At 43.2% G+C, this 27198-nt stretch overlaps 1 long non-coding RNA gene across 1 annotated transcript in view; it reads left to right on the top strand.

The window, feature by feature from the left end:
* Positions 1–25511, top strand: part of LOC141095578 (uncharacterized) — a 30840-nt gene extending 5329 nt beyond the window's left edge. Inside the window, exons 2-5 of the long non-coding RNA XR_012233430.1 lie at positions 110–264; positions 20142–20286; positions 22948–23072; positions 24677–25511. This is a non-coding gene — a long non-coding RNA (uncharacterized lncRNA). The remainder of the gene's footprint in view (positions 1–109; positions 265–20141; positions 20287–22947; positions 23073–24676) is intronic.
* Positions 25512–27198: the final 1687 nt, after the last annotated feature.

Raw genomic sequence — 27198 nt, 5'->3', positions numbered from 1 at the left:
TCAAGTGCACTAGTAAAAATATAACTGCACTTGCACCAATAAGGAAATGGCTGAGTCTTTGCTCTGTCGGCGTTCCCGTTGGAAACCTTTTTCTCGTTGATTCCAACAGAAACCAAGATCGGAGAGCACTGCACATGTGTGAACCTAGCCAAGACTTCAGAAAAGCCAGTTACCTTCTTCAAAAACCCTAGTAATCATACAGGCTAGAAATGAAGAGACTCTGCCATGAGGAACCAAGGGACCAAAAAAGCTTCCTATTAAGAGGTAATATGGCTGACAATGGTATGCATGTTATGTCCTATCCCATAAACTATATTTTTACAGAATTAGATATAGCTGTTAATTTCTTTTTGCCATAAAATAATAACAGGTTCTGTATCATTATTAGAAGAGATATACATATATCAAATTTAATTGGATTGAGTGCTGAAAAAGCATAATCACACAAATGTATCTCATCTTTCTGGGATAGCACAATGTGCTTTTGCTGTTCACTTTTATTAATGTCATGCTGGTAATCCTGAGCCGCCGCTATAAAAAAAAATCATAGGTTTCAAATGTTAAGTTCAGAAAACTATAGGATTTGTAAGCTGCTCCACTCAATCTCTACCGCACAGTAAATTGATAACCGCTGCTTATTAAACCTGGCGTCACACTGTTTCAGATCACAGTATATGGAAAGCACCCAGGTTGGTCATCTCTTTGTTATCTCGTAAAGCCAAGGGAAATATATTTGACCATACAAAGATTTGTTGTCATACTGTGTTACTATGGGAACATGGATAATAAAAAATAAGTGAAAAGCTACAGAAGTTTCCATACAACGAACACATAAGAGCACGATTCATTCAATGGAGGCTCAATGTGTAATCGAGAGGATTGTTTATATAGAGATTCCACATTTGTAACACATTAACAGGATCCATCCATATTCTGTGGTGTAATGGATTGACAGGGTTTTATTTGGTTTAAACATGGAAGAACAGTCAACGTTACATTATATTAATACCATCTATTTTTTTGTCACAGCACAATTTAAACTATCAATGGTTCATTTTTTGCCTCACCAAATTCCATCTTTTCTATTTTTGGATGTAGTTGATTGTATACAGAATTGTTTTTCTTTTCTTTTGCAGAATAACTTACACTTTTCCATGGTCACCATTTAATGCAATTGGAGTGCCTGCCAGGGCCGTGGGGATACTCGGTACCGGGCCGGTTCTTAAGGGGATTTGTCATGGCAGCAGTGACCCGGTCCATAGCCCTGGGAGTCCAATGAAAAATGATGATTAAAGGGGAAATAAAGTTTATAAAAGATAGTTCGTGACACCACCTGTGGTATTCGGCAAATATGAGATGCTAGCCGACGCTGTTTGAGGAGACCACTGGGGCTGATGGTGATTCAGCAGTGTTGTTACTGCTCTCCACAGGTAGAGCTAAACCCCAGGGCAGTGGTAATGAGATTCGATGGTGATGATGGTGGTTGTAGTGCAGGGCAAGTGACGCAGTAAATAAATTGGAGGACACAGCAGTGTGCAGTCTTCACAGGTTTTACTCACAGTTCTGATGTTACAATCCCCAGCCGGGGTGCTGTGTCCTCAGGGTCTGTGGTCCAGACAGCTCTCAGGTAAATTGGGGTACACCGTCCCAGAACCCCCTTCAAATGTTCCTTTCCTGGCCATATCACTGCGCTGGCTCCCTCCCCTCCTGCCCTGCACCTTCACACAGTATCCCAAGCCAGCAGCCCCGGATCTTGTTGGGTGACGAGCTCTAAGACCCCTGGATCCTATCCGGCTGCCTTTTCAGTGAATGTGTTGGATGTGGCTGCAGCACATGCAGATACTGCAACCTCCGGTTAGCTAGCTGAGTCCTTAGTTTCTCCACTAGTCTGGGGCCAGTTCCCTACTGCAACCTGGTCCCTCCACCCGACTAGGCAGGATTAAGACAGGCGCTTTCTAGTATGGGCACTTGGTGTAAGACAGCTCCTTATGTTCATGTCACAAAGCGCCTGTCTTAATCCTGCTCATTTAGACACTGTTCATATGTTCAGGTTTTAAATACATTAGATAGGGACTGCTTCAATACGGGTTACCTTGACGAGGTGGAGCAGCTTGGCATACTTTTTTTGCAAAAAAAATGTATCGACTAAATACCCTGTATTTGCTGTTACCTTTTATCAGCACTTGCTGACTACTGTCATATGTCTTACTGCAAGGTATTTCTGCACATTTGTCATTCTGTGCTTTTTGTTTGTGTTTCGGTCAGTGGGCGGTGTGAACATTGTCCAACACACTTGTTCACATTTGTGCATGTCACATGTGTTTTTAATCCAATTATGGTATGATGTCACCACAGTCCCCCGCACATAGTTTGATACCCGCAAAGTCCTCACCCACACAGTATGATGCCACAACAATCCCTCACACAATATGAGGCTCCCAGTTTCCCCCATACAGAATGACCCTACAGTCACCCATATATTATGATTCCAACAAAGTTCTGACACAAAATATGATGACTATACAGATCTCTCACAAACAATATGATCCTTTCACAGTTCCTCAACAACATTTGATGTCCCAACATTCCCACACACATAATATGAGGCCCCCACAGTTCCCACGCAAAAAATATGATGCAACCGCAGTGCCACCAACACAGTATGATGTCCCCACATATTTCACACAGAATATCTCCAAAGACCCGCACACAGGACGATGCCCTCACAGTCCCCTGCAGTAAAATGTCCTCACATTTCCACCACATGTAGTACGTGTGCTGATTGGTGGACGAAAAGACGGGAGTCAGACGCAGATGCTTGTTCAATTTAGGTCCTCTTTATTGGGTGTCTTCTCTGACATCAACAGCAATGCGACAGCTTCTGCACCCTGGCCTGGATACCTGTCACCTCTGCTTTCTCCCATCTGCGACGGCCCTCTATGTTCTATCACTGTGGCTGCCGTTGGGAAAGCCACAGTGCTTTCCCGGTCGAGTCTGTCCGTCCGGTACCCCTGGTGTCCTCTCGGTGCAGCTGTCCTGTCAGGGCCACCCCCCGACTGTCTGACTCTCCCTGGGAATCTCCCTCCTTTTATTCCTTCTTTCTGGAATTCCCCTTCTCCCTTCTAACTTTGCCCACCATGACTCTGCATTTCCTAGCTTCAGTTGCTGTTAGGTCCTCTTCTCACTGTCCAATGTCTCCCTTTAGTGGCCAAAACCCAGTACTACACCGTCTCTCACTAATGCTAGCTGTTTCCTCACACATATATACAATTTTCCGTCAAACATTGTACACAGCACATTTTACATTCACTTTTTCCATCAGACAGGTCCACATATCAGTCCACCCTCCTACACACACACACACACACACACACAATATGATGACACCACAGTTGCTACTTACAAAATATGATGCTCCCTTAGTTGCCTCAACACATTATGATGTTTCCTTAGCCCCCATACATAGTATGATTCCCCAACAAGTCCCTACATGCAACATGATACTCCTACAGTTCTCCACACTCGGTATGATTCCCCCACTTTCTCTCTATACACAGTATGATAACCCTATAATCTCCTCCACACCTCACATTACACTGTATATATATGTAATGAGAGAGAAGGGAATGAGAAACAGATGAATGTAAATGTGTATACATACAGTGTATATATATATATATATATATATATATGTATATATATATAATGCTCTTATATCTATGTATCTATCCATACTGCTATACTACTTTACACTATGAAATATACATATTATTTATAGTAATTTAGAATAATTTGTCTTTTCAAACCTAGAGGAAAATGTTATCTGGCAATTAAAACCTTTGCCATATCTCACATATTATTTATCTAAATATAAACATTTCTTTTAACTCCATTATCTGTGGATGCAGCATTTTATGTATCACAGAGAGCTGCTGAAATACGACACTGCTGCTTTGCTGAAGCTTAGGCGCCATTCTATTTTAATAAGTGTCATGCAGGCTTTGGGGCATATCAAAAATAAGTGACTGTATCTAGGTAAAGCAAACTCGACCACAGCTCTGTATGAAGTGCTCCACTTATTAACCCTAGGAGAATGAGGAAAAAATATAGCTGCCTCTTACAAAATGCTCCAATAGTCCAGGGTCGTGATTCTGATATACAGTTGTGCTCTAAAGTTTTCATACCCTGGCAGGATTTTTGCTTTCTTGGTCTTTTTTCAGAGAATATGAATGATAGCACCAAATCTTTTTCTCCACTCATGGTTAGTGGTTGGGTGAAGCCATTTATTGTCAAACTGCTGTGCTTTCTCTTTTTAAATCATAATGACAACCCAAAACATCCAAATGACCCTGATCAAAAGTTCACATACCCTGGTGATTTTGGCCTGATAACATGCACAGAAGTTGACACAAATGGGTTTGACTGGCTACTAAAGGTAACATCCTCACCTGTGACAAATGCCAGGAAAATTGTTAGGGATGCAAAGAAAAACCCACAAATAGCATCTGCTGATAACTAGACTCTGAAAACTAGCGGTGTGGCCATTTCAAGATGCACAATAGGGAGGCACTTGAAGAAAAATGGGCTGTGCACTACTGGACAGAGCAGTGCGCCTGCGCCGGATGGGCAGGAAAGAAGAGAACGTCATCGCTACGGCGACTCCCTCTTGACCCGAACCGGACCCAGACCGCCCCTGGTTGAGTATAATATAACTCCTTTTTCTTCTCTTTCAGGGTACATCGGGGGCTTAGCTACAGCATTCTGTAATACTGTAGATAAGCCCCTGATGGTGATGTCGGCAGCTTATAGGCAAAAAAAATTGGTGACAAATTCCCATTAAATACAAAATTCAGGAAATACCCAGAGGCTATGTTTACACTAGAACTCCATTAACTTTAATTGGGACTGCAATGGGCAGTGGATAGAGAACAGAGGCACTGACCCATGTTTGACTGAGCATATCCAAATGCCATGGAAAATGCTCCCAAATTGTACACCAAACATACCCATAAACATTTATGGACTCATTGTATGCTGAGTGTGACTGTATTATAGACAATAGCCATCTACCCTTTTAAACATGATGAGATCCTGACATAAAATATACATAATATATGCATTATCTCTTTCTAAATGGAGTCATTGGTTGACATCCGCAATTGTATGGCACCCAACTGTCTGTGTCATTTATGATGGGAAATTCTCAAGTGCGGAACATGCATGGCAAAAATCTGTAGTTTAAAAGTACATTTGTATTTGCAAATGAAGCAGAGTTCTTGCAATTATACTGTATTTCAGCAACTTCATCAATTTTTTATTTTAACCCCTTCACTCCGAAGTCTGTTTTCACCTTCCTTACCAGGCCAAATATTACAATTCGGACCAGTGTCACTTTATGTGGTAATAACTCTAGAACGATTCAAGGAACCCACCGATTCAGAGACATTTTTCTCATGACATATTGTACTTCATGATAGTCATAAAATTTGTTTGATATGATTACCATATATTGGCGAAATATTGTGCAACTTTGGAAAATGTTTTAATTTTCCAAATTTAAATTTTTATGCCCTTAAATCAAAGTCATGGCATACAAAATAGTTAACACACAACATTTCCCACATGTCAACTTTACGTCAGCACAGTTTTTGAAACATAATTTTTTTTGTTCAGAAGTTATAAGGAAGTTGACCAGCGATTTCTCATTTTTCCAACAAAATTTACAAATCCATTTTTTTAGGGACCACATCACATTTGAAGTGACTTTGAGGGGTCTATATGACAGAAAAAACAAAGTGACACCATTCTAAAAACTGCACCCCTGAAGGTGTTCAAAACCACATTCAAGAAGTTTATTAATCCTTCACGTGCTTCACAAGAATTAATGGAATGTGGAAGGAAAAATTTATAATTAAAATTTTTTTCACAAAAACATTTTTTAGTTTGCAAGGGTACCAGGAAAAAATGGACACCAAAATTTGTTATGCAATTTCTCCTGAGTACGCCAATACCCAATATGTGGAGGAAAACTACTGTTTTGGTGCACAGCAGAGCTTGGAAGGGACCGAGCGCCAATTGACTTTTTACTGGAATAATTAACAGGCGCCAATTCGAGTTTGGAGAACCCCTTATGTGCCTAAACAGTAGAAACCTCCCACAAATGAAACCATTTCGGAAACAAGACCCCTCAGGGAACTTATCCTATCTAGATGTGTGGTGACCAGCATGAACCCCCAGGTTCTTCAGAGTAGTTTATAACAGTGACCCATGAAAATAAAAAAAATCAAATTTTTCACACTAAAATGTTTTTAAGCCCAAAACTTTGCACTTTCACAAGGGTAACATGAGAATTTCACCATACAATTTGTTGTGCAATTTCTACTGAGTACAACAATACCCCATATGTGGGGGAAAACAACTGTGTATGCGCACGGCAGGGTTCAGAAGGGAAGGAGCTCCATTTGACTTTTGAATGCAAAAATTGCTGGAATCATTAGTGGACGCTGTGTCACATTTGGAGAGCTACTAATGTGCCTAAACAGTGGAAAACCCCCACATGTGATTCCATTTTGGAAACTAGACCCCTTGGTGAACTTATCTAGATGTGTGGTGAGCACCTGGAACCCTTAGTTGCTTCACAGAAGTTTTTTTATGTTGAGCCGTAAAAATAAAAAAATCACGTTTTTCCCACAAAATTGTTCTTTTAGCCCCAATTTTTTTATTTTCACGAGTGTAACAGGAGAAAATGCACCAAAAAATTTGTTGTGCAATTTTTCCTGAGCATGCTGATACCTAATATGTGGAGGAAAACTGCTGTTTGGGTGCATGGCAGGACTTGAAATGGAGAGAGCGCACCATTTGACTTTTTGAATGCAAAATTTGTTGGAATCATTAAAGCACGCCATGTCGCATTTAGAGAGCCCCTGATGTGCCTAAAGAGTGTAAACCCCACACAAGTGACCCAATTTTAGAAACTCCAAGTTCCCCTCAAGGAACTTATCTAGATGTGTGGTGAGTATCTTGAACCCCCAGGTGGTTCATAGAAGTTTATAACGTTGAGCAGTGAAAATGAAAAAAAACATCACAGTCAGTTTATTGGTATCATCTGTTCACCAATTTAGATTCCTGACTCCTTGTGTTTTTTCTTGTGTATATATGCATTCATTTTGAACTTTTCTTACACCGTTGATGAAGCCATCATGTGTGGCATAATGCCTGGGGCACATACCTTCTCCCATTTCTATATATTTTATATATCTCTGCTGAGATGTGTCATATGCTCATATGTCAGTTCCTTGATCTGACTACTATGTCAGGAATATTCTTATTTTCTTTCGACAGCTTGTTCATGCTTCATTTTTGTAGGATAGGTATAACATTTGACATTTATGCTATATTTACTAGAGTTGAGCGAAACGGGTCGAACAATTTCAAAAGTCGCCGACTTTTGGCAAAGTCGGGTTTCATGAAACGAAACCCGACCCTAGGATGAGGTCGGCCACGAAGTCGGCGACTTACGTGCCAAAGTCGCGTTTCAAAAGTTTGTTTAGCGCTCTTTTTCAGCCAATCAGGATCCACGGACACTGTGGGCAACGTGATGACATAGGCAGGGGTCACCACCATCTTTCAGAAGGGCATGCAAGTGATTGGCTTGCTTTGGTGGGCGTCACAGGGGTTATAAAAGGGCGTGCACGCCGACCGCCATCTTACTTCTGCCGATCTTAGCATAGGGAGAGGTTTCTGATTCTGTAGGGAGAGCGTTAGGCAGGGAAGAAGACAAAAAAACTGCTTCTGCTGCTAGCGATTTTGCCTGTGCAACACACCAGTCACTGTGTGTGCAGTGCAAGGGGAGGCTATATTGTGGTGGATCAGCGGTGTTGGTTGTTAGGCTGCCTTCTAAGGCTTCCTGACAGCTGCATTGCTGTTTCCCCACTGCTCTGCAAACTGCTTTTTTAAAAGCAATCCCAATTTTTTTTTTTGTCCTGCTGAGGTACTGAGCGTGCATTTATTCACACCATACAGCGGTGTACGCTCCTCACACAGTACCGTGTAATGGCTGTTATCACAGCCACAGTGAAGCTATCTGTGTGTCACTCTGGAAGGATAAGTGGAGGACTTGTTCCGTTCTTACAGACCTACACTCTAGGGAGATTCCTATTCTGCCCAATTCTACAATTCACTTTTTTCACACCTGTGCCATCGAGCCTGTGACATAGCGCTGTGATATTCAGTGGGCTTCACACAATCCAAAAGTGTCCAGTGTCCACAAGTGTCTGCAGAAATTCAAAATCTCCCTTATCCTGTAGTCACTTTTTTCACACCTGTGCCATCGAGCCTGTGACATAGCGCTGTGATATTCAGTGGGCCTCACACAATCCAAGTGTCCAGTGTCCACAAGTGTCTGCAGAAATTCAAAATCTCCCTTATCCTGTAGTCACTTTTTTCACACCTGTGCCATCGAGCCTGTGACATAGCGCTGTGATATTCAGTGGGCCTCACACAATCCAAGTGTCCAGTGTCCACAAGTGTCTGCAGAAATTCAAAATCTCCCTTATCCTGTAGTCACTTATTTCACACCTGTGCCATCGAGCCTGTGACATAGCGCTGTGATATTCAGTGGGCCTCACACAATCCAAAAGTGTCCAGTGTCCACAAATGTCTGCAGAAATTCAAAATCTCCCTTATCCTGTAGTCACTTTTTTCACACCTGTGCCATCGAGCCTGTGACATAGCGCTGTGATATTCAGTGGGCCTCACACAATCCAAAAGTGTCCAGTGTCCACAAGTGTCTGCAGAAATTCAAAATCTCCCTTATCCTGTAGTCACTTTTTTCACACCTGTGCCATCGAGCCTGTGACATAGCGCTGTGATATTCAGTGGGCCTCACACAATCCAAAAGTGTCCAGTGTCCACAAGTGTCTGCAGAAATTCAAAATCTCCCTTATCCTGTAGTCATTTTTTTCACACCTGTGCCATCGAGCCTGTGACATAGCACTGTGATATTCAGTGGGCCTCACACAATCCAAAAGTGTCCAGTGTCCACAAGTGTCTGCAGAAATTCAAAATCTCCCTTATCCTGTAGTCACTTTTTTCACACCTGTGCCATCGAGTCTGTGACATAGCGCTGTGATATTCAGTGGGCCTCACACAATCCAAGTGTCCAGTGTCCACAAGTGTCTGCAGAAATTCAAAATCTCCCTTATCCTGTAGTTACTTTTTTCACACCCGTGCCATCGAGCCTGTGACATAGCGCTGTGATATTCAGTGGGCCTCACACAATCCAAAAGTGTCCAGTGTCCACAAGTGTCTGCAGAAATTCAAAATCTCCCTTATCCTGTAGTCACTTTTTTCACACCTGTGCCATTGAGCCTGTGACATAGCGCTGTGATATTCAGTGGGCCTCATACAATCCAAAAGTGTCCAGTGTCCACAAGTGTCTGCAGAAATTCAAAATCTCACTTATCCTGTAGTCACTTTTTTCACACCTGTGCCATCGAGCCTGTGACATAGCACTCTGATATTCAGTGGGCCTCACACAATCCAAAAGTGTCCAGTGTCCACAATTGTCTGCAGAAATTCAAAATCTCCCTTATCCTGTAGTCACTTTTTTCACACCTGTGCCATCGAGCCTGTGACATAGCGCTGTGATATTCAGTGGGCCTCACACAATCCAAGTGTCCAGTGTCCACAAGTGTCTGCAGAAAATCTAAATGTCCCCTGTCCTATAGACACCTTGTACCTTGTTTTACATTACTATATAGTTTGTTGGATTTTTGTCTACATTTCTACCAAAAATGAGGAAGGCTGGTGGAAGAGGCCGTGGAATTGGGCGGGGGTTGGCAGCTGGTAATGATGGTGTTGGTGGTGTATCTGATGGTAGTGGCAAAAGCAAAATAGGACAGAATGCAGGAGGTGTTGAGCCTGCGTCATCGTCTGGCTCCATAAGGCTTCGAAGGCTTAGTTTTCTAGGAGTTGGCAAACCGCTTTTAACGCCAGAGCATCAGGAAAAAGTTTTGTCTTACATTGCTGACTCAGCCTCCAGCTCTATCGCCTCCTCTTCTGAAGTTGTAAAAAGTAAAAGCACTGAGTCGTCATTGGAGGCTCATGTTCATGAACCACACCTTTCCTTGTGTCCTTCACCCCAACCAAGATTGAAGGATGACGCAAGCCATACTACTGATTACTCCATGGAGCTGTTTTCACATACCATGCCTGGATTATCAAGTGAAATGGTGAATTACCCAGGCCAAGATGAATCTGACATGGAGTGCACTGATGCACAGCCGCTGATAGATGATTCAGCTGGTACATTCACTCAGAGCACTACATTGTCCTGAGCCAGATGCTGACCCTGATGAGACTCAGGTGCCCCTTCCCGCACACTATACCACCATACACGGTGACACAGAGGAAGGTGCACATGACATTGAAGAGGAGGTGATGGATGACCCAGTTGTTGACCCAGATTGGCATCCATTGGGGAAAGAGGGTGCTGCTTCCAATAGCTCAGATGAGGAGCATCCACAGCAGACATCGACATCGCAACAGCTGTTATCTGGCAGGCCCGGAGCACTCCAAAGACAGGTTCCAAAAATCAAAAGAGTTGCTGGACAGCTTGTCCAGAGGGTCAAAAGATCACAGCGTGCTAGGCCGCAAAATGTCTGCCAAAGTAGGAACAGTGCAGTGTGGCACTTTTTTGAACAAAATCCTCATGATCAGGCCAAGGTAATCTGTAAGAAGTGCGCAAAGACCTTTAGCCGAGGGAAAAATCTGAAAAATTTGAATACCAGTTGCATGCTTAGACATTTAACCAGCATGCACTTGCACTTTTGACACAACACCAAACCTCAAGTGCCACATGTGCAACTGATCACAAAGAAGGTAGTCAGCAACGCTACATTGTTTCCCCCACTGTAAGCCCACCGGTTAGCACAGCAGCAAATGTTGAGGTGTCGTTGCAAGGCCACAGCAGTCAGGGAATCCCACTGTTATATCAACGAAATACTGAATCTAGGCCATCAGAAAGAACACCAACTCCATCACCATCATAAACCCTCTCTCAGTCCGCCCTGTCCACCGCTACTTCCACCATATGCAGCTCTCAAGTCCAGCTCACCCTCCCAGACACTATGAGTAGGTCAAGAAAGTACTCAGTCTCTCATCCGCGTACACTGGGTTTGAACGCCCACATTGCCAAACTAATCTCGTTTGAGATGATGCCCTATCGGTTGGTGGAAAGCGCAGCTTTCCGCGAACTCATGGCCTATGCAGTACCACGCTATGACCTACCCAGTTGCCACTTCTTCTCTCGCAAAGCCATCCCAGCCCTCCACCATCATGTGAAAGACCGCATTGTCCATGCACTCAAGCAGTCAGTGAGTGGAAAGGTGCACCTCACAACTGATGCATGGTCCAGTCGGCATGGCCAAGGCCGTTACGTGTCCATCACTGCGCACTGGGTTAATGTGGTGGATGCAGGGTCCACAGGGGACAGCGGTGGTGGGACAGTGCTGCCTAGCCCACGGTATAGGAAACAGTTGGCTGTAGGCGTTCCACCCTCCTCCTCCTCCTCCTCCTCCAGAAGCGAAAGCTCGTCCACAGAGCGCAGTCGTACGAGCACTCCATCTGCAGCTGCCTCTGTTGCACACGAGGTGTCCCCCTATCGAGCAGCTAGTGGAAAGCGTCAGCAGGCTGTGTTGCAGATGATGTGTTTGGGCGACAGACACACTGCCGAGGTGCTGGCCGAGTACTTGAAGCGACAAACTGAGTCATGGCTGGGCAGTGTACATCTTGAGGCAGGCAAGGTAGTTAGTGATAACGGCCATAATTTTGTGGCAGCCATAGCCCTTTCAAAACTCAGCCACATACCTTGCTTGGCTCACACCTTGAACCTGGTGGTGCAGTGCTTCCTCAAAAATTATCCGGAGTTAACAGCCCTGCTCCATAAGGTGCGAAGACTGTGCGCTCACATCCGCCGGTCGCCTGTACACTCCGTTCGTATGCAGAAGCTGCAGCGATTGCTCCACCTTCCCAACCACTGCCTCATTATCGACATTGCAACAAGGTGGAACTCCACCCTGCACATGGTGGAGCGGCTGTGCGAGCAGAGGCAGGCCATAATGCATTTGTGGGAGGATACACGGCCAGGCACTTTGAGAGCAGACATGGAGTTGACAGGTGTGCAGTGGTCGAAGCTGAAAGACCTCTGTAAAGTCCTTCAGTGTTTTGAGGAATGCACACGGCTGGTAAGCGCAGACGACGCCATCCTAAGCATGAGCATCCCACTTATGCGTCTGCTCATGCAAACTTTGACGCACCTTAAGGAGCAGGCGTCTGCAGCCTATGTTGACGAGCAGGAAGAGGTGGAGGGAATCGTTGATGACATTCAGCCATTGTCTGCTCAGGGACCTCTCCTGGATGAGTTGGAGGAAGAAGAGGAGGAGGAGGATGATGATGGGGATGATTACTTAGGGGAGGAGGATGCATCTCGTGGGGCAAGTGAAAATGTTGGCGTGGCAAGGTCTGGTACAGGGTTTGTGCGTGACTGGAGGGATGTGGATTTGCCAGAAAGTGCTCCTCCAACCAGCACTCGCAGTGCATCATTGACACCGCGAACATTGGCCCACATGTCAGATTATGCCTTGCGGATCCTAAAAAGGGACCCCCGCATTGCCAAAATGATGAACGATGACGACTACTGGTTGGCCAGCATCCTGGATCCATGCTATAAAGGCAAATTACAAAACATCATGCCACAGGAGAACCTTGACCTAATATTGGCTAATAAACAAGCAACTCTGGTAAATCGGTTGCTTGAGGCATTCCCAGCACACAGCAGCGGTGATGGTTCTCACACGAGCCGTACGGGCCGGGGGCAGCTTGGCAGAGGTGTTCATGGTGCACACAGCAGAAGTGGCGTTGGAGACAGGGGTTTCATGACAATGTTGTGGACTGATTTTTCAAGTACCGCTCAGACAACTAGTAATACAGCATCGATGGAAAGTGACAGGAGACAGCAGTTGTCAACTATGGTTACAAACTACTTTTCCTCCCATATCGATGTTCTCCCACACAGGTCATTACCCTTTGACTATTGGGCCGCTAAACTGGACACCTGGCCTGAATTGGCACAATATGCCTTACAGGAGCTCGCTTGCCCAGCTGCAAGTGTGCTATCGGAAAGAGTCTTCAGTGCAGCTGGATCAATCCTGACAGAAAAAAGGACCCGTCTGTCAACCCAAAATGTGAATGATCTATCCTTCATTAAAATGAACCATGCATGGGTTTCCAAGGATTTTGTCCCACCTTCCCCTGATGACACATAGGGTGACAGAAAAATGGCTTGCTTTGGTCCACCTCTTTCTGGGACTTGACCTATTTCGCCTTTTGCATCAGCTGAATGTCCAACATCAACATATGCCACTTTCTAAAACTCCCTAACTGTGCAGCCTCCCCCCCCATGGCCGGGGTCACCACCTAGCGCACGACACCGTGCGAGTGCTATTGCCCTGGACAGGTGGGTAGGCCGACTCTTGGGCGCGGGCACTGGCACAGGGTCCCTCATAGTGCAATCAAGTGTCTCTGACGGTGGTGGTGCACACCCGCCATCAGACACACCGCCGTACTATGAGGGGCCCAGTGCCAGTACCGACGCCCACGAGTGGGTCCCCCTTGCTTGGGCAGGGCCCCAGCATTTGCAATCTTTACCTCTCCCTGCTCCTCCGCTGTGTAGTCTGGGCCGTCAAAAAAAATACTGTGCCTGACACCGTCTGAGCCTTCCTCCTGATGTATAGACATATCTTTTGAATGTGTACGCTATCCATACATGTTATCTGGGGATACGGTACCCTTTCTCACCTTTGTGCAATCACGTGCAAGCCATACTGGGCCTAACACCATCTGAGCCTGCCTCCTGATGTATAGACATATCTTTTGAATGTGTACGCTATCCATACATGTTATCCGGGGATACGGTACCCTTTCTCACCTTTGTGCAATCACTTGCAAGCCATACTGGGCCTAACACCATCTGAGCCTGCCTCCTGATGTATAGACATATCTTTTGAATGTGTACGCTATCCATACATGTTATCCGGGGATACGGTACCCTTTCTCACCTTTGTGCAATCACGTGCAAGCCATACTGGGCCTAACACCGTCTGAGCCTGCCTCCTGATGTATAGACATATCTTTTGAATGTGTACGCTATCCATACATGTTATCCGGGGATACGGTACCCTTTCTCACCTTTGTGCAATCACGTGCAAGCCATACTGGGCCTAACACCGTCTGAGCCTGCCTCCTGATGTATAGACATATCTTTTGAATGTGTACGCTATCCATACATGTTATCCGGGGATACGGTACCCTTTCTCACCTTTGTGCAATCACTTGCAAGCCATACTGGGCCTAACACCGTCTGAGCCTGCCTCCTGATGTATAGACATATCTTTTGAATGTGTATGCTATCCATACATGTTATCTGGGGATACGGTACCCTTTCTCACATTTGTGCAATCACGTGCAAGCCATACTGGGCCTAACACCGTCTGAGCCTGCCTCCTGATGTATAGACATATCTTTTGAATGTGTACGCTATCCATACATGTTATCCGGGGATACGGTACCCTTTCTCACCTTTGTGCAATCACGTGCAAGCCATACTGGGCCTAACACCATCTGAGCCTGCCTCCTGATGTATAGACATATCTTTTGAATGTGTACGCTATCCATACATGTTATCCGGGGATACGGTACCCTTTCTCACCTTTGTGCAATCACGTGTAATCCATACGGGGCGTGAGAACGGCTGGCGAGCTGTTAAGCAAGCTACAGCACCTGTGGTTTGCACACGTAAGTTTTTCATTTTTTCAGGAATGTCGGTTAGGCCTAATTCCGGAACTGCGGTTGACCTGCACTTACTGGGAAATCATCGTTCGCGAGTAATAATTGTATTCAGTGATCCCCATCACTAACGTTGTTCAGCGGGTTATCTGCACCTGTAAGCGACAAACGCTGGCCTTTTCAGTTTAGCGCACATGCAGCCATGGACATGTAAGGGCATGACACACCAGTTATTGGCCAATCTCATGTGCCAGAGCCTCACATGTCCCTCTAGTAAGCCGGACTCGGACCGCGGGGCATGACGGAGTCTCGTTCGTTAACGGAATTAAGCTTGCAATGTGTGCATCTGTTCTGTAGCTGGCATGGTTGAGGTTGCCCGTGTTGAGTCAAATTACGCCGTAGGCTCCACTCCTGGTGGTGCCCTTCTGGACATTCCTTTAAGATTCAGCATTGCAACCATACTGCCCACCTAAAACAAACACTTTGCCTTCATGAACGCTGTTTGGAGGGTCATGACTCGTGGGAATAACGCTGCCCAATCAGTTAACCTGCTAGAGAGATCCTTCGTTGCTCCCAAGCATGACATCACACTCCCTAGGAGAAAGGTAATGCCACTGTGGCGACCATACTCCTGGGGGCGACACAAGTGCACTGATGCCCAGCCACTGCTCGATGAATCTGCTGGTACATTGACCCAGACCACTACATTCCCCTCGCACGCTACACGGCCTGAATCTGACCCTGATGAAACTCAGGTTACCCTTCCCATATACAGTTCCATCTTACACCGTGACAAAGAGGAACCTGCAGATGAAAGTGCAGGTTCGGCCCACCCGCCATCAGACACACCACCGTACTATCATGGGCCCTGTGCCAGTGCCGTCGCCAACGAGTGGGCCCCCCCTGCTTGCTCAGGATCACAGCACTTGCAAGGTTGAAATACTGTGCAGTGAGATGGAAGATGGGGACGACGAGGAGTCCAGACTAGTACAGGGATTCCCTAGCGAGGAGACTTATTTCATTGTTTTCAATGTTGGGACAGCAATTTTTGGGGAGCACTATACTCTGGAGAATGATAGATGGGGCCCACCATACACTGGAACATTCCAAAGGTGGACATCAGACACTGGAGCAGCATTTACAGGGCCCATTATACACTAGAGCATTAGAAATGGGGCCCATTATGTTTGGAGCATTATTTGGGCCCATAAGACAGTGGAGCTTCATCCATGGGGACCAACATATACTGTAGCATTATGTGGAGCGCATCATATACTGTTTCAAACATTATATGGGACCAATGATTCTGTATGGAGAAATAGATGGGCCTCGTCATGAGATGTAAAAAGTGAAGTATTTTTCATTGTACTATACCGCTATTTCTCTGCCGTATCGGAGCATGATGAGTTGTGGTATTATGTGTTAAAGGGGCGCTCTTTTGCCGAGGGCACATGAAAACCTGGAGCCAGCCCTACCCCCCCACAACTTTAGCCAAATAACCCCCATTTTTCAGTGCGTAACTTGTATTATGAAGTTAATTAAGGTTGACCAGCTTATGTAAGAAGAATTGATGCTTTTGGCATTCAAATGAGCACTGTAGGTGTGTTTCCTGTCCTCCTCTCACTGCCGACTTTTATTCCCCATTGACTTACATAGGGTTTCGTGTTTCAGGACGACCCCGACTTTTCCCTATAATCGGCCGATCTTGCTCGACCCGACTTTTGGAAAAGTCGGGTTTCACGAAACGAAACTCGACCATAAAAAAACAAAAGTCGCTCAACTCTAATATTTACCTACATGTTGTGATCCCTGGCAGAAATACATATGTTGTATATTTAACATCTATTGTATTCATAGTATTCTACATATATCTTGTGATTCTTATGTATTTCATATTAATGGATTATGTTGGAGATTGTTTTGTTCATTGTATTATCATAATATGGACACTGTAAAGGTGGTCTACCCTTTTCCCCACTTTCCACCTTTTTCAGTGATCTGCATTGTTGCTTTTTTGCACTTTTTTATAAAATAAAGATACAGTTTCACACTATTTGTTGCTCTTAAATACCTTTGCATTACGATTATTACACTTTTTGGGCTTGTTAGTGCCAGTTATATACCTTTTCTTGTTCTTATTTGCTATTTCTTGTATATGACACAAGTGTCCATTTATTTATCTTATATTATTATTTTTGCGGTGCTATTCCACCCTTTGCTCATAGATTAATAGCCAACTGGGCATGATAATAAAGTAGACTCCCACGAAGAAGAGTAAGGGACCACCCCCGCTCATCTAAAAGAGTTAAGATCTATATTTAGGGAAGAGGAAGCCGCATCTCAGGAATGAACAGTATCAGATTGAGAAGAATAAAGGAATTTACATAGTTTACAAAATTGACATATTTATGGCAAGTGACAGGATCTCAATTAACAGTCTCATATCAGGTGCACTGGAAGGAGAAGTCCCCAGATAATCATGAAAAAGGTCAGAATCTTTAATTGGGTCATCAATGTCTGATCGGTGGAGGTGCAACACCCAGCACCCCTGCCACTAAGTTGTACCCAACGTCAACAATGGCCGAAACTACTCAGCTACGGAGATGAACAGCACTGCTCCATTGACTTGAATAGTGGCAGTGGCTGGGTACTGCACATCCACCCCCTATTGATTTGAATAGGTGGCAGATGTGCAGTACCAAGCCACGCACACTATACAGTAGATGAAGCAGTGCTGTTCACCTCCAGAACTGGCCAGTTCTGGTTGCCGACCACATCTGGAACAGCTGATCATTGGAGTTGTCAGCTGTCGCACCTCCACCAATCTGGTATTTTATGATCTATTCTAGGGATAGGACATCAGTGTTAAAGTCCTGGACAGCCCCTTTAATAATCTAGCACCTTTGTATCTTTCATAAAATACTGTATGACCTTGAAGTCTTGATAGTCCGGTAGCTAATAATTATAGTCCTGTGCCGAATTAGCTGACTTTTACTAAATTGTCTGGTGCATACTGTATACTGTGTATGTCCATCCACTGCATAGTATACTGTACATCTTGACGGTTGCAGATTACTCTCATTTTACCTTGTGCATGCTCGTCTCTTCACTGTTCAAGCTGCTTAGTTGACATCTCGTTGTTACACGATAGCCGTCTGGTAATCCCATAGTTTACACTAGCACTTGCACAGAATATCTAAGTATCGGGGCTGGCAAATACCAGTAGACGCTATAATCTGCCTTCAGGTTCTTTTATTACACTGACATGCTCATCAACCTCCTAAATACCTGCTCAGATCACCATTGCCCGGTGGACCGCCATTACTCTTGTATTCACTGATTTGATGTGACAGTATCATTTAAAGGAAAAGTAACAGCTAAAGGAACAGTTATTTTCAGAGGGAAGGAATTGTACTGAATATATCATGGATTCGGTGCCAAGATAATATTAATTGAGATAAGTTTTGTCTGCCGGCTATACTTTAGTAACTGGTTTGTTATATGCTGATATGGCATCTATATATTTTCCCTTGTGATTTTTTTCTGAGGTTTAACTCCTTATGCACCAAGGCAGTTCTGTTCCTTGTAAATGTATGCTTAAATGCACAGAGATATGATAGGGTATGCCTAAGCAAGGGGCATAACTATAGGGGGCATTTTCACTAGCAGTGAAACCTAGGTGGGTATAATACTACCAGTATAAATGGCCTATCATGGGAGACCCTGACACCGATTTTTGCATCGAGGTGTAGAAGCTTCAAGTGACTTCTCTGACCTAAAGAATGGACCAACAGGCACTATTATTTACAGCATTGGGTACCTTTATAACTAGTTCAAGACCAGGCCATTTACCTTCATTCATAATCAGACACATTCTCAGGTTTTTTTCATACATGGTTTAAAGAGCTGTAAAAAACGTTCTCATTTGGATATTCCAGTAATTCTTCTGGGGTTTTTTTTTCATGATATATGGGGCTACATTTTCATGTCACTGCCATAGCCTTTCTTGTTTCCCCCTAATATTGGGCAATTTCAGTGGCAAAATAAAGAAAATATGTGGCTATTTTTACCATTTTTTTTACTACAGAGAGCCATTAAAATACATTTAAAAATGTGTTCCCAATTCTAAATAATTATTTTTATTTATCAAACAAGTTTTTTTTTTTTTAAGGAGCGAGGCTAGTAACACTGTGGATTGACAATGGCAATTTTATTGATTTATTTTGTACCTATTTATTTTATATTCATTTTTCCATTTTTAATTTATTTTAAACATAACATCATAAAATACCCTTGAGGAAAGAGAGGCATTACAAAATTTTATATTTTCATCTTATTTCCCATGTAACTGGGGCTTGCATAGTAACCCCAGTTACAGGGGAAAATAAACCTCCTGTCTGCATGGCAAAAGTCTCTGGGTCTACTATGACTAAGGAGCTCCTGCTCCCTCAATAAACACAGTGATTACATGACCACTAAGTATGGAGAAGGAAGAACTGTCAGTACTTTAAATTACAGTAAGCACAGCTCTTGTTTAGAGCAGTGCATGCAGCAATAGAGAAGGCAAAGTCGGTAATAAACCATCTGTGCCTTCTCTTTTGGGACTACGGCTGTCTCTGAAAGTTGGATCTCCTCTTCTGAAGCTACATGACCGCTTTATGCTGCGCTTCTATGCAGTGACATCTTAGAACATGACTGCAGAGTAGGAGCGAGACCGCCTGGAATTTTAAAATCTATGCAAGGTCTGGAAACGGTTAAGACTTCAAGTTATGAGTGCAAAACCATCAGAATTCAACTCCAGCAATAAGGATCACAGGGACTGGACAAAGGGATTGCCCTCTTTTTGTCAGCTCCACAATCAGCAGTGATTGCACTGCTAAACGGGTTAATTGAAATTTGCAGACACAATTGGTGTTCCCCACATAATCGCATTTATGTGCACCAAAAATTTAAGAAAAATTACTTTTCTCATGATGTACATGTATGCAGTATTTTGGTAAAGCGTTAATGTTTATTTCACTCTTGTATTTCCCATGAAAATGGCACTTTTCTATAGATTTCCAGCATAATGTTGATTTTTATTTATTTGCTATGCATGGACTAAATAATCTTTGAAACCGCTATTGCAGAGGATAATATAATGATTTCGGCTACAATATAAATGGAAGACATTCAGAGAAAATATTTTTGAAAGCACCTAAGGTAGAAGACATGAGAGATTTGCCGTGGTATCAGTCACAAGACCAGTTTCGTAGCCGGTTACCAAGGCTAATTAATTCCCTCTGGTTTTCTTCTAGGATTTTGTAAACATATTGACAAGACAGTCAAGGAGGCTTCAGACTGCTAAGAGTGTGATGCAACAGACAACAGCTTCCCATGTGGCATGGAAGTCATACATATTCTTTCAGGCGTCTTGAGATCTGATGAGATTTAACCACCTCAGTAAGTGTTATCATGCTTTTACTACATCACACATATATAACTATGCAGCAGTCAATGCTAAATATTCTTACAGCTGCAGGCAGACATATATTAGAGGAGAGAACTGTGTAAGAATTTAAGATCTACAACTGGAAAGAGAATAAAATAACTAAAAGTTATTTAACTAAAATATTCCACAAAGAATCTGCAGCCAACGACAAAGGAACACTTGACTAATATAACCGATACCACATGCCATGACATGGCTGTTGTAATTTTTTATGTGAAGTCCCCTGTCTGCTCCAAATGACATCTTGCTGTCTCCATCTGTCAGTCAGCTGACATCCTGTCTCAGTGACCAGAGTATATCGACCTTACTGACCTTACTGTCATGGTCACATACTATTATTTATATGGGGGCCTGGGAGAATGTAATGGAGGAGGAAAATCCAAAATAAAGAGCGCTGAGGAGTCCAGAAGTGGAATAATTACTCTTTATCACAATGCTATGCATTTTGGCACTGGACCAGTGTCTCCATCCATACTACAGTTATAACAAGGAAATAACAATAGACATTTTTTACAAAATCTCTGAATTTGTGGTGAAATTAGGATTTACAGTAAAATACTACCTAAAATATTTTTAAGTATTTCAAGGCCATGGATTGGCCATATCTGAACACAGGGGGCTGGAACTCAATGCTGCCTAGCGAAACCTGAAAGATCTGGAGATCTGAATGGAGGAGGGGGCCAAAATCCCCACTGCAGTGTGTGAAAACTTGGTCAAGAACTACAGGAAATGTCTGACCTCTGTAATTGCAAACAAAGGTTTCTGCACAAAATATTAAGTTCTGTTTTTATGTTGTATTCAACACTGATTTCATGCAATGCTAATTAATTATGTGAAATTCATACAATGTGATTTTCTATTTTTTATTTTTAGATTCTGTCTCTCACAGTTGAAGTGTACCTAAAATAAAAATTACAGACCTCGCCATTTTTGTAGGTGGGAAAACTTGCAAAATTGGCAGTGCATCATATGATTACTTTCCCCACTGTAGGTCCATTAAGTTTTACCTGGATAGGAATAAATCTTATCAGCACCCATAATCTTGATAGACTGATCTATTGTGGAAAAGCTGATCATTCAAAGGTATTTTTATTATTATACCTGAAGAGTAAAGGTGCATATACAACTGCTAAATGCCAAGTGACATCATCTCCCTAATCCTATTCAAGACCCATTAGGAAACACACCTAGACTGAGACTAAGGCTGTGTGCACACGCTGCAGATTAGGTGCGGATTCATCCGCGCGGATTTTGTAAAATCCGCAGGTGAAACCGCAGGTCAAAAGACCTGCGGTTTTACCTGCGGATTGCTCTACGGTTTTGCCCTGCGGTTTTTCATCTCCTCAATGGAGGAGATGGCAAACCGCAGGGGAATCCGCAGAAAGAATTGACATGTCAATTCTTTCTGCGGATTGAAAACCGCAGATAATCCGCGCGGAAAATTCCGCACCGTCTGCACTGCGGTTTTTGATTCCCATAGGGAATCATGGTACTGTACACCGCAGCAAAAACTGCTGCGGGTCCGCAGCGGCCAAAACCGCTGCGGAACCGCAGCAAAATCCGCAGCATGTGCACACAGCCTAAAGACTTTCATTTGGTGCGCTCCACCTTCTGAGCACACCGTGCCTTAATTTTCTTCCATCCCTGTTGGTTTCCACTATATCTGGCCGACTGCTTCCAAGATTCGTAAGTGTGGCAAATGTTTGATTCTCTAGTGCCTTCCTGCTTGCCGCACCAACACCCGGGGTCCTTGTTTCCACCCATACCTGAGACTTAGAGGATCCACCTCACCAGGTGAGCCTAAACAGATCATTAATATTATCACCATTACCAATAATTCATCCCTTTATTACTCAGAGCATTGGGCTGCCAATAACAATCATTTTAATTCCAGCATCAACTATGGATTTTGCTCTTTCATCGGTTAATTGCTGGTATGTTCACTCAAGCCAATAATTACCAATATCAACCGCTCATTCCCAATTATCCATTCCCGTAAATGGGCCTTTAATTTCCAACATCTCCAATTTAATATACCATTGATTAGTTCCCAAAATTCTGCTATCCTGTTTGGTAAGATGGTTTGTTATTTAGGTGTCACATCAGTCACACTCTTAATGGCACAGTTTTCCGAATTAGTAATGCACACAAGCCGTTGAAGGCACGCCAACCTACAAGCCATCAGAGGAACCAAAATGTATACATCCCACATATAGTCTAATCCTTGCTTTACTTTTACAACCATATAAAAATTTTGATCAAATGTTTGTGTGACAGTATTCCAACACTTATTGTGAACCTTTCCATGTGTTCTTTCTGCTTCTCTTTTCTACTCCATCAGTTTACAGTTATGATCAATAGAAATATTAGGCAATATTTTAAACATTTTTGATAATTTCATATGGAAACCATAAAACCAAAATAAAATGAAATTTAGACTTATCTGCTCTATACACTTTCCCTGTTGGAAAATATATTTACAAATTGGAGAAGAAGCTGCTGAAAAATTGGAAACAACCGTTATCCAAAATAATAAATTCTGGATTTTCTAACACAATTAAACGTTTTTTAATCCGAACTGTAAAAATTAAAACAAAACAATTTATTCCTAGTGAACTAATGGTGAGAAGAAGTGTTCCAGAATATGACAAATCTTCCTATACCTCCCCAGTTCCTGTGTGTGACATTTCCCAGCATATGAATGGAAATAGACTGTTAAACATTGTATCGTGTTTCAGTAAGTGGAAATATTCACTCAAAAGCTGAATATGTTCTCATTGCTTTGGTTACCCTTGTGTTTAGTCCTTATGTTAAAGCATCACTCCAATGTTTTTTTTTTTATTTTAAGGCTGGAGTGGTGCAACTAAATAAGTTCCCTGCCCCCTGTTATTATACTTAACAGTCACGCCGTCTTCATGTTATCGGCGCCGCTCTGGTCGTCTTCTGCAGGTTGAGATCTGCCACATCGCTTCAGTGTTTGTTGTGGTGAGACCTAAGTCACAAGTCAATGTAAGTGTATGAGAGTTAGACTGAAGCCAGAACAAGGATCTCATAGATTTGCATTAAGAGCTTGTGACCGTTACCTCTGACTTTCAGTTAGTCAGAAGCTGTGGTCATAAGATGGCAGACCTGGACTGGATCAGCTCCAGGAAGGGCAAAAGATGTCAGCTGCTGAATATAATACTAGGGTCAGAGAACTTACAATAATGGCACCATTCCAGCATGGAAATAAAAAAAAGCGCTGGAGTGGTGCTTTAAGAGATTTATAAAGCTGTAATAAAGTTGACTAACATAAAGAGCAGAAATATAAAAAATATAATACAGAGTACAAAATTAAGAATTAATATTTTTATATTAAACTACAAGCAAGATTACTATAAATATAACAAATAATAAAAAGGTGAAAGGACATCCTTATAAAGGCAACCGTTAACTCAAAACCGGACTTCCAATAACAGATGTGGCATAAGCCCCCCCAGCTAGTCAGGTTCCAGGAATGCCCTGATTTTTAGATCTCCACCTACTAAAGAGGCCCATGGGCTGCATCCACAAAGTAGATGAATGATGGAACTCATCTAGATTTGATTGGTCAGTAAGTCAGGTCAGAGCCTGCATGTAAGGGACAGTGATAAAATCAGAAGCCAGAGATTAAAGTCTGGTGAATAGCTAGGGTCAAGATCACAAAGAGTCAAGCGGCGGTGATAGGGAAAAAAAGGTATCAAACAGTCTAAGGTAAAATCAGACATCCATTTACAGTTAGAGTTCGGGGTGGAGAGAGAGATTTTCCAGCATCAAAGTTCGAGTCCTCATTGATTTCTATGGATGTGGGTTCAGGTTCAATTTTGGGTACAGTTCTGGCACCCAAACGAACCAAACTTTGGACTACAGTTCGGACCAACCCTAAGAACCCCAACATATATAGGTATGCTCATCCCGAGATATCCCTAGAAGTAATACAAATAACCTTAAAGGGTCACTGTGCTTTCAAGCATTTTTTCAGAATAACGTGTCTTGTGTGAGGACATGAGGCAAAGCACTATATCTGGCTATTACGTAATTTATATCCTGCATTCTCACTAGTTTTTTTTCCTTTGTGCTCTCTATCTGTAAATTGCAATCCAAGCAGGGGGAAGAGACAAGCTGCATTTATTTCTCCCATAGACAGTAAAGCACAGTGAGGGGAATCCCTACGCTTTATTCATTCACATTTTAGCTCACAGATACAAACTGCAGCATCATGGAGGGAATTATACAGCAGAGCTCAGCTGTCTACCTGAACAAAGCTCTGACGTGAGGAAAAAACAGTTACAAAGATCTGTACAATGTTTATTTGTCTTCCAGGGGGCATTCCAGTTGCAGAAGGTATAAACAGAGTCTATATGAGGTTTGTTTATATCAATGGATTCATAGCAGCTTTATATGGATCCCGTTTTTCGAACATTCAGAACAACAGAAAGAAGTTTCAAAATGCATTGTGAATGGAAATTAAGTGACTGTCTATTATCTCCAGTCAAGTGTAACCCGTTTCTAGCATAAAGAATAAAGTCATAACAGAAAGATGGGCTTTCAATATGGTGCAGTCACTGAACAATAGCAAGAAGAAGGCATGTTGATGTAAGGTCCTGCACCTACAGTGCTGGCAGAATGCTGATGAAGAGGATTCCTACACTTAAGAAGGGTTGATTTCTAGTTACAAAGCTTATAAGGACAAGAAAAGTGATTGAATGACCAGGTGTGTCCAAACCTTGGACAAGTACTTTACCTATGAATAAATTTGATGCTTTTTTTATGACAAATTGATTTATTGGCAATGGAAAGTTAATAAAACCATAAATTTATATAATTATATTAAACTGAGAATCTAAAAAAGAAAACTTGAATACTCAAATGTCAAGTATTAGCATAAGATAAGTCCAAGTCACAAGTGTTATTGTTAAAAAAGCTAAAATAAACCAAAACACAGAATGTATTACATAGACAAGTTATGTGTGCCATTCTGGCAAGAGATACTGTATAATCCCAGTGATATCAGAGCCACAGGAGCGTTTCACATGCAGATCACCAGACAACACGTAACTTAACCCTTCTTTGCGCTCATTCGAACATCAAAGCAGCATGGCAGCGTATTGACATGATCCATGCAGAAGGTCATCTGTGATGGATGGAGACGTCTTAGCAAGCAGTGACCTATATGACCAGCCAGACACAGATGAATCTGCACCTGGGGCTGTTTGCTATGATGTTACTGAAATATAGAAAAAAATCAGATAAAGTTTCATTGGATAAGGGCTTTTGTGTATGCATCTATATTTACAAGCATAGGCAATGCTGTAATTACCAATTATCATTCTTCTGCCATACAGAATGTCTGTTGAGATTTCCAGGAATAACCGGAAAAGTAACGCCTTTTTATAAAACACTGATATAAGATAGATTTATCCTTTGCTAAGAATATTACAAAAAATTGCAAAAATATAAAGATAAACACAGCAAGTTCCCCAATAGACCACAATAACATTAACTGTCTGTTCATACAGGCTCAGACTGGCCCTAGGGGAACAGGAGAATCCCCTTGTGGCCCATGTGCAGAATTAAGCTACTTACCCGCCCAACAAGAAGAGTAGTTGGCCCAATACATTTGATTCCATATGAAGATAGATAAAAGCATCATCTCTTCATTCATGTAACAAACAACCCAAAGAATTATTATATAGAAGCAGAGGTAAATGTGACAGTACCACCCACTGGACTAAAAATCCCAGAGAGCAGAGGATTAAATGATGAAAACACCGGTTATACTGAATCTTGTCCTACAAAACTGTATACTAATCCCCTCAGATTCCCTGCTCTCTAATATGTTGCCTGCAGATTACACTGCAATTTCATGGTGACAGGATCCTTTTAAATTCTGCTGTTAATCTCTGACAGTGACGTACAGTGGGTACGGAAAGTATTCAGATCTGTCACCTGCCCCGTCCTGTGTGACACGGCCAGCAGGCCGGTAACTAATACAACAGGACACGGCACGTGTAATTGTCCAGTGTGACGCGGCCCGCAGGCCGGTAACTAATACAAGACAAAGGGGATAGGGAAACATTTACAACGGTGGGCCCTGCGATAGGGGACTGGGGACGTGGAGACCTCCTACACTCCCCTGAGTCAGTGTCCCTAATGCTCCTAACGTTCCCTATGCCTGTTCCACCCCGGGTGCCACTCAGGAATCTGTAGCCCTGACATACCCTACACCTATCCCTTGCTAGGGAGCTGGGAGGCGCCCCACCGCTGCACTAACACCAACATGAGGAAAAGTGACAAACAGGGAAACACTTAGCTTTGCTCTGATGTACTTGCTCCTGGCAACAGAGACACCTGAGTGCATCTTCTGCCACTGTGTCCAACACCTGGGTGCAGCTTTACAGCAGCAGCATCCAGCACTGAGTGCCACCTTGGAGCAACAGAGTCCAGCACCCGAGTGCAGCTGTCCAGCAATCGAGACCAGCAAACTAAGTGCAGCTCTCAGTAACAGAGTCCAGGAAAACGGAGTGCAGCTCCACACCATAGCTGCCACTCCACCAAGCTTTGCAGGAATTCTTCACTGACACCATAGCTGCCACTCCACCATGCTTTACACGAATTCCTCGCTGACACCATGGCTGCCGCTCCAGGACTCTGAATGAGCTGCCCTGGACTCTCCTCCAGCTCCCCATCCAGCTCCTTCCTTCACCCAGGATGGTTGGAAAGCCCAACAATAATAATATCACCAACATGAGTGAGCACTACTGACACACCTTTATTAAGCAAACACACCTGTTAGTGATTCCCGTGCAATTACTCTAACCACCACCGGGGGCAAACTTTCTCTA

The sequence above is a fragment of the Dendrobates tinctorius genome, unplaced genomic scaffold (assembly GCF_039654945.1).
Source record: "Dendrobates tinctorius isolate UK_male_01 unplaced genomic scaffold, ASM3965494v1 ptg000070l, whole genome shotgun sequence".
NCBI lineage: Eukaryota > Metazoa > Chordata > Amphibia > Anura > Dendrobatidae > Dendrobates > Dendrobates tinctorius.
Note: the sequence above shows the minus strand (reverse complement) of the source record. Positions and strands in the feature narration are given on the sequence as shown.